At 42.8% G+C, this 12,129-nt stretch overlaps 1 protein-coding gene and 1 long non-coding RNA gene across 4 annotated transcripts in view; both read right to left on the bottom strand.

The window, feature by feature from the left end:
* CORIN (corin, serine peptidase) overlaps positions 1-12,129 on the bottom strand; it is a 513,735-nt gene that overhangs the window by 310,911 nt on the left and 190,695 nt on the right. The window lies entirely within an intron of this gene.
* Positions 6,610-11,152, bottom strand: LOC115084034. Its single transcript, XR_003854447.1, has 3 exons — positions 9,590-11,152; positions 8,006-8,264; positions 6,610-6,736 (listed from the first exon to the last, which is right to left on the bottom strand). It is a non-coding gene; the product is annotated as an uncharacterized LOC115084034 (long non-coding RNA).

Below are 12,129 nucleotides of genomic sequence, written 5' to 3'. Positions count from 1 at the left end.
TCAAGTTTAGCAACATTTACTAATAGGAAAAAATAGTTAATTTTAAATATTTTAGGGGGATGTTTTCTGATAGAGGAAAGGAGAATATATTCCAGGTAGATTTCCTACTTTTCAGAAGCTTAAAACTTTTAAAAGTGCCAGAATTGTTTTCTTTGTAACTGTGAACATAAGAACATAAGTTGCACTACTTGGTCAAACCAAAGGTCCATCAAGCCCATCATCCAGTCTTTAACAGTGGCAAATCAGCTCATTAGGAAGTGCCCAAAAGATCACAGAGTCAATCCATTTCCTTATTGGTCACTCCCAGGGTTAAGTGGTGGGTTTACCACAAGTCTACCAGGCTAATAATTGTTTATGGATTTCTCCAGAAGCTTATCCAAACTCCTTTAAAACTCAGTTATGCTAGATGCCTTGATCATATCCTCCAGCAACATATTTCAGAGCATAATTGTGCATTGAGCAAAACAATATTTTCTCCAATGTATTTTCAATCTGCTTTTTATTTCATCAGGCTCATGATTTTATATACCTCTATCATATCCCCTGTCAGTTGTCTCTTCTCCAAGCCGAAGAGTCCAAACCTGTAAAGCCTTTCTTCATAAGGGAGCCATTCCATCACCTTTATCATTTTTGTTGCCCTTCTCTGCACCTTTTCTGGTTATGATATACTGTATTTTTCTTGAGGGGGGGCAACCAGAACTGAACACAGTACTCAATGTGCAGACACACCATAGATCTAAACAGAGGTATTATGATATTCTCCATTTTATTCTCCATTCTTTCTGAATAATTCCTAGCACTCTATTTGATTTTTGATCATTGCCACACACTAAGCTGAGATAAAGAGGAAGCCGCAGAGCTCCTGCAGGATCCCAATCCACAAGTGGCCAAAGTGAGGAGGAGAGCTTGGAGCTTCGGACTGACTCAAACTAAAGAAGAGCTGGAGACACACAAGTATGTGTGAGCATGTGTGTTTGCTTGAGAGAGGGAGACTATGTGTTTGTGTGTATGTGTGAGAGAGAAAGAGTAGGAGCCTTTAGGGGTGTGTGTGTGTGTGTATGTATGTGCGTGTGTGAAAGAGAGGAGATGTATGTTGATGAGGGAGCATATACATGTGTGTGTGAGTTTGTGTGTGTGGGGAAGAGAGCATGTGCATATATGAGCTTGTATGTGTGAGGGAGAGAAAACATTGCATGTGTGAGCATGCATGTAAGTGACAGAGAGGGAGCATGTGTATTTGTGAGCATACATGTCTGAGCTTGCAATTGTGTGAAAGGGAGGGTGTATGTGCATGTGTGAGCTTGCATGCGTGTGAGAGAGAGAGACCATTTGTATATATATATATATATATATATATATATATATATATATACACACACACACACATATACATATAAAATCAGAGAGAGGAGAACATTTGTGCACCCCACCCCCACTAATCCACAACAATCTCCGGCTGACTGGAAATCAAAAGTTCTCAGGTATGGAGCGCAGCAGATTTTTTAAATCCCTTTTAGTTATAATTATTGGGTGTTATTTGATATATCTGATGTTTTGAAATATTTTACTGGAGTTTTTGAAATTAAAAATATTATGAGTTTTAGTTATTGGATGTTCTATTCATTTAAGGGCAGATTTTAAAAGTTACGCGTGTGGTGTACATTTGTGCGTGCAACCTGGCGCGCACAAATGTACTCCCGATTTTATAACATGCGCGAGCAGCCGCATGCATGTTATAAAATCAGAGGTCGGCGGGCGCAAGGGGGTGCACACTAGAGCACCTTGCGCGTGCCAAGTCCTCAGGGAGACCAGCTGGCTTTCCCCATTCTCCCTTCACCTTCCCCTCCCTTCCCCTACCTGTCCCGCCCCCCCCCCCCCAGCCCGAAAAAAAGCCCTGTACCTTTATTTCACAAGCTACACCTGCCAGAGGCAGGCGTAACTTGCGTGTGCCAGCCAACTGCCAGCACGCGATCCCCCAACCCAGCGGCTTTGCAGAGGCCTCTGGTCACGTCCCCACCCCACCCCCAGGCCACCCATTTTTTCAAACCCCGGGACTTACATGCATCTCGGGGCTTTATGCGTGCCGCCGGGCGTTTTGAAAATAGGCCCGGCGCACGTAGGGCTTTTAAAATCTGCCCCTTATTGTGAAATATTTATTCTGTTTATTAGTATAGTTTTACAATTATATTTTTTGATTTTATTGTTTGATATTTTATGAGGAATTGTGATATTTCTATTTTTCCATTGTTGTACTGCATACAGAGTCTGGCTTGCTATGGTTCCCAATACAGTTGTTGTCTATACTTTTCTATTTACTCTTTATTCTGTATTTGATGAGGGTCTGTCTTGTGCAAATACCAATATTAACATAACTCACCAAGATAATTTAAATTATAATCATTCAAGTCAAAATGAAAATCACCCATTATCAAAAAGATTAGCATAAGTAATCTGCAAAGTGGACAAAACTATTAATTGCATCATTTTAGGCTTTAAAACATCAGGTTGATGATAAATTAGACATATCATCTGATTACCCAATTTTACAACTAAACCTCAAACCCTAGGGGAAACTAAGGGGTAAATTTTCAAAAGTACCTCTGGGCATCTGTGTGCAAGTGGTTCCCGGCACATGTGCGCGCGGGTGCCCACTCTTGCACTCAAGGATGGGGATTTTCTTTAAAAGTGCGTGGCAACGCAATTGAGCCTTCCCCACTTCCCTCCCAGTCCGCTCCAATAAAGGGAACTTCCCTAACTTCCTAACTACCCTTCCTCCCTTTTCTCCTCTCTGCCCTGACCCCTAATCCCCACCTAACTAACCTAATTTTTTTTGTTTTTAAACTTACTTGCTCTCAGTAATTTCCGCACGCTGGCAGCTTCACCAGGCCAGACCCCACCCCGGCCCGCCCCTTTTAACAAACCTGGCACTTCTGCGCAGAGTGGGAGATATGAACGAGGCCGGCTGCTCTGAAAACGCGCTCAGTGCGCACGGCCCAGCCACACACATATCTTCCGGTATTTGCATGCGCTGGGCATTTAAAATTGCCCCATATATCTGCAACTGTTCACACTTGATCTTTTTATTCACAAAGACCAAAACACCATCCCCATACTTTCATTCCATATTCACACTACATGAATGTATACTCTTTCATAAATACCCATTCCATTGTTTATTTTTCTTTGTTTGTTAGGCCATTTTTATAAAAAATTGTAATGAAGCTTTTAATTTTTTAGCATTGTCGGTATATTGTCTGTAATCAAGATTTTGTTATAAATGTTTTTATGAAACCATGTAAACCGATATGACGGTCCCCACCAAATACCGGTATAGAAATTTTAATAAATAAATCTTTCATTTTTTCTGTCTACAGTACACATTCATGGCACTATGGATCCCCATGTCATTAGAAATATAAAAAATAGACACTATAATGATTTAAACTGCTATTTACAATACTATATAGCATTACTACATACAATCACTTCTCCACACACATATATCACTGATACCTCCCTTCAAAGCACACACATACCTCTGTTTACAGTTTGATATGCATATCTTGTTTGCCTTAAAGAGCATTTAAAATTGCTTTTGATACTTAACTACCTGATGAACTGTTTAATGACATTTGAATATCCAAGTGCTGCCTTTACTTCTGTTTTGAATTGTTTTTTTATCTGAGCTGAGTTTTTTCTCTATCTTATTTTATGCTATATTTCTTGCTGTCAGCTAGATTCATCAAAAAGTGTTACTAACGCATTGATAACAAAAAGGGGCATGTTTATGGAAATTTTTGAATTATTGCACCATGCGGTAACTTGCTGCTTCGCATTGCAGTAAACTTATTTTTCGCTAAGGAAGGAGGCAGACAGAGAGAGAGAGAGAGAGAGAGAGAGAGAGAGACTATCAACAAGGCCCTCATAGTAGTTAAGTATTTATATCTCTATAGGAGGGCCATCTAATAGGTCGAGGTGAGGTGTTGGTGGTGGTTTCGGGTTTACGGGCCAGTTTCGCATGTAGAGTGAGATGTATGAACAGCACGGTACACCTTGGTGAAGATTTCATGTCATTTTGAGTGAGGAAAGTCTCAAAAAGATGAAATTTCTACTATGTTCTCTCACCCTAGCTTGATGGACTCTATAACAGGGTACCATCAAGCTAGGGTGAGGTAACACAGTACAAAATTTCATCTTTGTGAGATTTTCCTCACTCCAAATGACGTCAAATCTTCACCAAGGTGTACCGTGCTGTTCATTCATCTCACTCTACATGCCAAGCTGGCCCCTAAATCCAAAACCACCAACAACACCTCACCTCGACCTATTAGATGACCCTCCTTTAGAAATATAAATAGGTGCACACAGTGAGGCCTTCTCCAGAGGCTCTGGCTTTCTCACTCTCTCACTCTTTCTCTCTCTCTGATTCCAAAAATAGCCAAAATGCAATTCCAAAAATTTATCACAAATTGTGTTATGACCATTTTAGGCATATCACACAGCCTAACACCAGGGAAAAAAGTGTAGTTATTTCTGGCATTAAAACCATGCAATAATACCCCTCATGTAACTAAATCCCACCCCTCTAAAAGAATTTGCATTCATACCATGCATTATAAACAATAACACGTGCTTTAACACCATAACATATTTTGATGAATGACCCGGTTAGATTGTTAGTTATATTTTCTTCTGTTAACTGTATTATTTGATATAATTATCAGTAATTTTACAGTTTATGGAAAAAAAGCAGTTTTTAATGTGATTAAAGAAATAAATACAAGAACTGACAACATACACTAGATATACAAATAATATGGACATTTTCCTCATAACATTTTTAAAAAAGAATAGAACAAAGCCACTTAGCCACTTCCTGGACACTACTGAGGGTTTGATAATGGTGTTGGAATACAGTGTTGTGGGCATGGACCCTTAGGCCGAGGTGGAGTTGGCACAACCTGCAGGGAGAAGCCCTGCAGGTCTCCACTGTTTGCAGGAAAAGCTTCACCAATACCAGCCCATGTTCCCCTTAGCTTGAGTGCTCGGGTGGCAAGGCCAGCTGGACTTAGGTGCAGGCCTCTGTGGCGCTGAAGATCCATTATATGGGAGATGTTGCAGGCCAGCATGAGAAGAGGCAGAGTCAGAGATGAGCAGCGGTCAAGGCAGGTGGCAGATGGAATCATACAGGCTGTGGTCAAAGGCAGGTAGAGTTCACTTAGAATCATGGTTCAGGCAGTAGTCGGTAGCAGGCGGAGTTCAGTCAGAAACAGTAAAAGGGCAGTGGTCAGAGGCAGGCAAAGGTCAAACAGTATCAATGTCCAAACCAGGGTCAAGCCAGAAGTCCAATTCGAGAAGAAAAGGAATGAAAGGGAGAAGGACAAGGGACTTCTGGAGGAGGACGGAATGCTGAAGACAGACAAGGAGAAGACTGACCACAAAGATAGGAACTCAACACAAACCAGACTGCCAGTGGAACCAGGAACAGGACACAGGAACTCAGGAACACACAGCAGGAGTCAGGAACCAGGAAACAAGATGCAGGAACTAGGAACCAAGAACGCAGAGGCAAAGCACTATTCCAACGGCGTCGACCTTTTGCCAAGGCGCTGAAGGGACATCCAAGAAGGCCTTGTATACTGAGGAGGCTATGAGGTCATGAGGAGGCACCTCTGGTGGATTCCCACCGCTGGCCCTTTAAATTGCCGGCAGTCGGTGCGCGCATGCCCTAAGGGCAGCAGCACCATGAACACCGGTGTCCTGCTGCGAGCATTGTGCGGCGTGCTGTCAGGCCGCGGCGCGCCTTGTCGCCGCATTGGAGGAGGAACGCTGGGGCATCTGTGGGCTTTGCGAGTTGCCGAATGCAACAAATAGTTAGGTTACATTCTTCCCTTCCTGGGCCTGCTGGGGATCACTCTCTCCTCCTGCTGCTACTGTTGCTGTTGCTGTACTTGTAACTGCAAAAACAGCGTGTCATTGTGAGGCTGCAAAAGAAAAGAAAAAATAAATAAGAGAATCCATACTTAACTTAAACTCTTTCTTGAATTTTTATTATTATTATTTTTTTTTTTTTACTTGATTGATTGCCATTTCTTACTACAGTAAATAAAGACAATTTACAATTTAAAAAAACCTTTCTAACATCAACAGCTCACACTGCATCAACAGATAATATGACAGAACAGAGTGTTGAAGGGAATGGCCAAGAAAGCATACAATGATACAGTAAAGAATCATAGAAGGATAGTAGAAATCAGAACATTATAGAAGTTGACAACACTGTAACCAGTGGCATCTGATAGTGCTGCAAACAAAGATAACCAAGCTAGTCACACCTTGAAGAACACTGACTGAGAACACTCATCCTGACATTAGCACATGACACACATGCATGCATCTTGTTTAGAACATGAAAGTCAGATTGGTCATGCAGCTGCTTGACTAGATACAGACATGCGACAAATATGCACATAACTGAAAGAGTAACCATGCTGTCATATAAGCATGTACCATAGACAGCACATGAATTTACACTGATGGCCATACATACACACAGAGCCATGCCAGCATGTGAAATAGCAAAAACATTGTACTCACTGCTCGGCTATAAAATGATAAGCCATAGCTTTCCCCTGACATGAGATATGAATCTGGGCCCTCCTGACAATATCTGGATGAGGGTGCTATGGCTGCTTTCAAGCAACAGTAACAATGTCTTCCTCTGCCCTATGCTGGTCTGAAAAAAAAAAAGCAAGGAAAATCAAATCATTCAATATACACTTAAATATCTAACCATTGTAAGTCTGACATGACTTTTAACTCTAGTTATTGACTATTATTACAAGCTTTCACAGACAGGACATAATCCTTCCCTTATATTTCATCCTTAGTCATGTCACTTTTTAAGGATGAGGTGTGGTTTTATTTATTTTACTGTGTAGTCTCATGATTATGTATGTTTCTTTCATACACCACCTTGGGCATCCCTTTTTGGGTCAGGGATGTGGTTTCTATAAAATGTTAAATAAAAATAAATAAATAAAGGAATAGAAATACTTAGATGAAACATAACAGATCAAAGACAAGTACTTACAGAGACTGGCAGGAGGATTCTCCATAACTCCTTTGAAGTCTAGTTACTGGCTGCAGAATACCAGTTAGAGGTACAGAGATAGCCTTAGCCTCCAGATTACAAACTAACCCATTTACTCCCATTAAGTGGCCCATTCAGGCAATGATAAAAATCACGTGAGGCGCAACACATGAGATTCTTCTATGCATTCAGTTTAATCCGGCTGATATGATAAACGATTTCACTAAAGGTAGGATAGTGATAAATTTCCTACCCATTTGGTCTACCAATGATGGAGCTGTGGTAATCATTCTCATGTGTTGCTGAGTGAGTGATCTTCCTATTTTATGACCAACTTTGCTGATCTCAAGGTTTATACAGGCCGTAGTTTGGTGTGATACTATATCTGAAAGAGCTGATTGAAAGGGCGCCTTCCTAGTGACTTCAACGGGGGCATGAGACACAAGTGTCATCATTATGTCTTCTGTCTGCAGATGTTTCCACTCCTAACATGGCACTTGGTTCTCACATGACTTTCTTAAGATATGCAAACTTCTGAGCCAAATCTTTAAACAAGGGATGTGATTCTTTGCCAAAAATCAATGAATAACTTTTGACCATAAAAGCTGAATTTGGGTAAGCCAAATCTAATCTTTACTCATCTATCATTTAGCTACAACAGTTGCTACCTTTTATGAGCCCCAGCTGATAAACTATTTTATTCTTCTAAATAATCTCTTGGCAGAGATTCAGTTTCATTTTTAGAAACTAAGAAATATTACATTGTATTTCTATTGAGAAAATATTCTGATGTTTTTGGAAGTTGAGGCCTCTTTTTTATGTAAAAGAATACATTTCTGAAGTTAGTTATTTCCATCCTTTTATTTTTAGCGGTCTTTGACAGAATACAAAAACCCTTCGAGCTGAGGTTACCTGAAGGCCTCTTTGTGTATTTTCCTTTTGATTCACGCTTAGTGACCTGAAGCTTGCTTCCACTGAAACCTTCCATTCGGTAGACAGGAGAGCGTCCCCCTGTGAGAAGGCAGCAGATTCCAAACACATGCTTCATCTGTTCTGCCAGCGAAGCAAATTAATTATAGGACCAAACCATCTGGTGTCCAGACTTGCGATAACCATTTCTCCAAGGCTTACACATTTACGGTATTGCTGCGAGAAGATCCTACTGGCGCTCCTGCAGGGCGAATTCTTTATTTATTTTTACAGCAAAAATTAAAATACAAGTCGTGAAAGCACACCTGCTCCTGCAAAAACATTCACTGAACTCTGTCAGGATTAGGGATGGTCAAGAGAAAGTGAATTCATTTCAGTAGCCATAACATAAGACGCATGTTTACCAGAAGCTGTTCTATATCTTTAGGGCTCCAGTTTTAGGTTCTTCTGTTGGATGATGATAATGATCACTCCATGCTAAAGAACTGCTAGGAGCAATGGGCAACTTTCTGGTTATTGCATTATTTATTTGTCTATTTTTTTCTTAGAATATTAAAAGTAAGTACTTGACTGTGAGATCAAAACAAAGACATGTAGCACAACTGATTTAGGATCATTGAAAACAGATTTTTACATAGATAATGACACCAAAAGTCCATTTTTTTTTTTTTAAATGCTTTTCATTCAGGTAAAGTTAATAAAATAACCACAATACTAGCCTTTTGTTCATAATTCCTCTGCACTGGCCATTATCCTTTGTTTTTTTTATTACTATTAATTTATTTGGTACACTGCTGTACCCAAATCTTTGAAGGGCAGGAATTTCAAAACACAAATAAGAAAACCAGAGGTAATTATTACAGAAGCACAAAACCTGACACCTGATGAATGTGAAATGCTAGAGTGAAGACCATCACTTCCCTACTGGAAGCGTCCGCCGTCCGCAGCTCTTACCATTTTCCTTCTTACCCTTCCTGTGTTAGGTTTGCTGGCCAACACATTTTGTTCCAGCCTCAAAGCTGTTCAGACATCTGGCGACTCTTCTATGTAAGCAATTCAGTCATGCATAATTTACTTGGCATATACAGCAGGTAGTAAAAACATGACCTTTTCATGCTTTGTCTTCCCTATACCTTGTGCTGTTCTGCTATTGAAGAGGTCTGGCTATCAGTGACTGGCAGGAACACAGTAGACATACAGTATGCTGCACCAAAACAGTGATGTCCTACCCCCAAAAGTATTTAGGGAAAAAAACCATAACCACCCACATAGTTACTGCTTTCTTTTCATCCCACGTTCTATTTCTGTTACACAAAAGAAGCTGAAGCAGTCCTCTGTTACAGCAGAGACAGCGGTGCATAAATGTTTCTGAAATCTCTCATACTTCACTAACCTTTTGGCCTTTCCAGAAAATTGCACTGGGTCAGATGTACAGTAATGAGGTTTCTCCTACTTAAATATTGGGGGAAAAGGCTCTGTTGGAAGTCAAATTCATATTAAGTTACTATTTTTAAAGGACAAGCAGATAAAACAGCAAGAGATACACAGCTTTTCCCCTTTGCTTACATTTATAATCCTCTGTCCCATTTAACGTATCTATTTATATGAAGGATGCAGAATGCACCCTGCACAGTGATGTGTTTCAAGATCATCTGTGCTTCAGGGAGTCAAGTGTTTCCAAATTACTCTGCTACAGTGCATGAATCTGCAGCATATGTCTTTGTCTGTAAAGTCTGGCCGGTGGCAGGAGAGCCATTTGACCAGCCACACTCACCACGGTACCCTGCCAGCCGCTTCCTGATGCCTTGCTCCTCAGATGCCAATGTGGCTAGGATGCCACCATGCTGCTCCTGCCCCAGGCCTCCTTAGGCGTGCATGGGTGCCACACAATGCATCTTAAAGGTCCTGTGGTGGAAACTTTCCTCGGGCACTCTCTTATGACGTCAGCCAGCCCGGGAGATTTAAGGAAAAGCTGTGCAGCAATTCAGCGCTTCAGCAAGAGGTCCTCCTGCCTTGCAGTGTGTTGCTATCTCTCTGAACCTCGTTGTTCTGCCTTGCCTTGTTGCCCTGCTGTGCCTCCTTGTCTTGATCCTGCCTTGTACTGTCTTTATGTTGCCTTGCCCTGTCCGCCCTGCCTCGTCTTGTCTGTCTTGGCCTGATTCCCGGTTCTGACTTCTCCTGCAGATAGTCAGATACTGACTACTCTCTTGTCTGCTGCAGGCAGAATATTCCTCTGGACTTCTGCCTGCCCCGACCTTGGTCCGGATCCAGATACTGACTCTCGCTGCCTGCCCAGGACCTTGGCCTGGACCCAGACCCTGCCTACTCGCTGCCAACCCTGACCTCTTCCTGTATCCTGACTTCAGGGGGGCAGCGATACTTTCAAAGCTCATTAAGTTTGACAGTAGGAGTCTCTCATAATAAATATATAACTGTTTCAAAATGATTTGGTTCTGCTTGGTGATGACTATAATGCTAATACCACGCTTCCCTTTTTTTCAATTTGTACAATGTAATGAAACCACAATACATCAAGAGTTATTTTTCAGCATGTATTGGACATATAAATGGCAGATGAAATTTAATGTGGGACCCCTCTCGCGAAAAAACATTGTGGCTTAGTGCATCTAGGTTGAATTTAGCTGGATAAGTTGGACTTGCTATTGAGCAGGTCTATAAACTTATCCATCTAGTTCCTGATATATTCAGCAGCACGAACACACTGCCGAATATCCCAACCAAGTTTGCCAGATATGTTTATCTGGCTGACTTGTTCAGGAAGATAGCAGCTGACTATTAACCTCCTAGAGTCCATCACGGTGTTCAACAATTTGAACTACAAAAAAGTGGGAGCATTTCTGAGAATACTATCCTGGAGGTTCTGGATTTCAATCTCCTACCTAAAAACTTAAATTTATCCTCTAGGTCCTCCCTCCTGCACCTTCCTATGTCCTTTGTAACCACATTTTAAAAATAGCATATAGTCAACTAGGAATAAAGTTCTGAAGGAAATAAGCTGCATTCTGGAATCATTATGACTAGAAATTCCATATGAAAATGCTGATGACTCAAAATTATTCAAAGTTGTCAAACCACAAGGGGATTGTGAGAAATTGCAAGAGGACATTGCAAAACTTGGAGACTGGGGACGCAAATGGAAAATGAAATTTAATGTAGACAAGAGCAAAATGATGTACTTAGGGGTACATTTTTTAAAAAAGCGCGAGCGCGTATTTTTGTTCACGCACCAGGCGCAAACAAAAGTACGCCGGATTTCAATAGATTCACGCGTAGCCGTGCGTATCTTTTAAAATCTGGGATCGGCGCGCACAAGGGGGTGCACATTTGTGCACCTTGCGCGTGCCGAGCCCTGCACGCGCTGCCTGTTCCCCAGGGACATCGCACTGCCCCGACACGCCCCCCTAGCAAAGCCCCGGGACTTACGCACGTCCCGGGGCTTGTGCGCCTTGCTGAGCGGCCTCAGAGGGAACTTTCCTTCCGCCTCCCCCCACCTTCCCCTCCCTTCCCCTACCTAACCCAGCCCCCCAGCCCTATCTAAACCCCCCTACCTTTATCGCAAAAGTTACCCAGGGGCTGGTCCGGAGGCCTCAGCCACGCCCCCCAGAACGCCCCCTGGACGGCACCACGCCCCCGGAACGCCCCCCGGAATGCCCCAAACATCGCACTGCCCCGACACACCCCCCTAGCAAAGCCCCGGGACTTACGCACGTCCCAGGGCTTGTGCGCCTTGCTGAGCAGCCTCAGAGGGAACTTTCCTTCCGCCTCCCCCCACCTTCCCCTCCCTTCCCCTACCTAACCCAGCCCCCCAGCCCTATCTAAACCCCCCTACCTTTATCGCAAAAGTTACCCAGGGGCTGGTCCGGAGGCCTCAGCCACGCCCCCCAGAACGCCCCCTGGACGGCACCCCGCCCCCGGACCGCCCCCCGGAATGCCCCAAACATCGCACTGCCCCGACACGCCCCCCTAGCAAAGCCCCGGGACTTACGCACGTCCCGGGGCTTGTGCGCCTTGCTGAGCGGCCTCAGAGGGAACTTTCCTTCCGCCTCCCCCCACCTTCCCCTCCCTTCCCCTACCTAACCCAGCCC

Source organism: Rhinatrema bivittatum, chromosome 1 (genome assembly GCF_901001135.1).
Source record: "Rhinatrema bivittatum chromosome 1, aRhiBiv1.1, whole genome shotgun sequence".
NCBI classification, from domain to species: Eukaryota; Metazoa; Chordata; class Amphibia; order Gymnophiona; family Rhinatrematidae; genus Rhinatrema; species Rhinatrema bivittatum.
The sequence above is the reverse complement of the archived record's forward strand: the minus strand, read 5'-3'. Positions and strand labels throughout refer to the sequence as shown.